The sequence below is a fragment of the Apodemus sylvaticus genome, chromosome 12, assembly GCF_947179515.1.
Source record: "Apodemus sylvaticus chromosome 12, mApoSyl1.1, whole genome shotgun sequence".
Classification (NCBI taxonomy): domain Eukaryota; kingdom Metazoa; phylum Chordata; class Mammalia; order Rodentia; family Muridae; genus Apodemus; species Apodemus sylvaticus.
The window spans coordinates 57,390,527-57,392,395 of NC_067483.1; the positions used below are offsets into that span (position 1 = coordinate 57,390,527).

General features: G+C 38.2%; 1 long non-coding RNA gene across 1 annotated transcript; it reads right to left on the reverse strand.

Moving 5' to 3' along the window:
* Positions 1-327: 327 nt before the first annotated feature.
* Positions 328-1,545, reverse strand: LOC127697598 (uncharacterized). The gene is made up of 4 exons (XR_007980488.1): positions 1,423-1,545; positions 988-1,110; positions 837-895; positions 328-538 (listed from the first exon to the last, which is right to left on the reverse strand). It is a non-coding gene; the product is annotated as an uncharacterized LOC127697598 (long non-coding RNA).
* Between the last annotated feature and the right edge of the window lie 324 nt (positions 1,546-1,869).

Consider the following 1,869-nt stretch of genomic DNA (forward strand, 5'->3'; position numbering starts at 1 on the left):
TTACCTAATAGATTTTCCTAAATTTCTCTTAACATTATTTTTGTACTGTCAGTTTATTTATATTGTAAATAGGTCAATTAATAATACAACTTTGGCTTTTTTATTACCAGAAGTTATTTATAATCCTAAAAACGAAAGCATTCTTTTCATGTCTGATATATTCTTTACGTGTGAAAGCTTTCTTTAAAACAGATCGTAACTCAAAATGTGATAAATAAGCTGGAAAGAGCAGAGGGATTAATTTATGTTTGTATGTGTTATCACTCCCAAAGATGAAACAATGTATTCGTTGTTAAATAACTTTAGTTTATCTTGAGAAATCACTTTGAAATTAGTGGGCCCATTATTTCCAAGAAGTGAAACGCCAAGATGTGAAGATAGTACTCAGTTATTCAAATAGTTAGAAAACTACTTGAGTCAAGAATCCCAAAGGGTAAAATGGTCATGTTTTCGAGTCGAGTCGTTAGTTTTTGGAAGTAAAATGGTATTTGCATTTGTATATGGCAGATTCCTTAAGGACATTTCTTTTTTTTTCCCCCTGAAAAACAACAACAAAATAAGAAGTCAGCTTGCAATCACCTAACCATTTAGTCAGATTTCATCCTATGCTAATTGCCAAAACCAGTTGTGCCCAGAACTCAGACCATATTTCAGGAAGGCAATGAGCTTGCTGCTAATTAATCATAAATAAGTAGATTAACTAAGAAGGGAATTAATTGTTATCCACCTAACAAATATTTATTTGCTGTGTGTGGTGGTATGGCCTTTAACCTCAGAACCCAGGAGGCAGAGCCCAGCATGGTCTACCTAGCAAGTTTGAAAACAGCCAGAGCTACCTTGTTGCCAGAGGCCATCTTTGGCTGTTCCTCTTTCTTGGTTCTCTCTTGAAGGTAAGCTGAGGAGAAAAAAAAATGTCAGCTGTGGCAAGAGTCTTATGGTTGCTGTATAATAACAAAATGTTTACCTATCTTTGCTGCAGTAGCTGACCTTCCTGTCTGAATTCCTCTGAGACCAGAAGCTGCAGTCTCTGGCATTAAGGACCTCATTTTAAAACAGCAGAAGATTGCTAGAGCCTTTTCCCTTTTGTCCAGATGCTTCTCACTTGTCAGGCTGGGGAGAAGTTCAGAGCAACAAACCAGAAGAGAGTCATGAGATGGCATGAAAACTGGCCCTAACTGTTTCCAATGGAGATTTATGATGTGTGTGCATAAATCTGTATATGAATTTATGTGAGTTTGATCCATATATTTTATTGAATATTTTATTTATCTATATTTCAAATGTTATCCCCTTTACTGGTTTCCACCCCGGAAACCCTTTATCCCATCCGCCTTCCCCCTGCTTTCTATGAGGGTGTTCTCCTACCCACCCACTCACTCCTGCCTCCCCACCCTGGCATGCCCCCACAATGGGGCATCAAACCTTCACAGGACCTCTCTTCTCCTGGTTCAAGTCGTTGCTGATAAGCTTCAAAATGTGCCTTTTGAGATTAGAAATGAGGTATTTTCACAAAATAAATAAGAAACTGAAAGTGTATATGAACAGGACAAGTTCTTGTAACGAGTAGCGAAAATGAGATCTGAAGTTCTCACACCCTCATCCTGTTCCAGTTTCAGCATGAAGAAGGAAATAAATCAATGTTTTTTGTCCCCCACACAGGAGGAGGTAGCTATAAAAGGGAACTTCAAAATCAAGATAACACACACACACACACACACAAACACACACAGGCACACACACATACATGCACATACATGCACACATTTATCTGCCGTTCAGGGTAAAACTCACAGTTACAAGACAGCAAACCTTTGAAACTGTCACTCAAAGGCTGCAATCCAAGTAAAAGAGCTTAGTAAGTCCATGAAG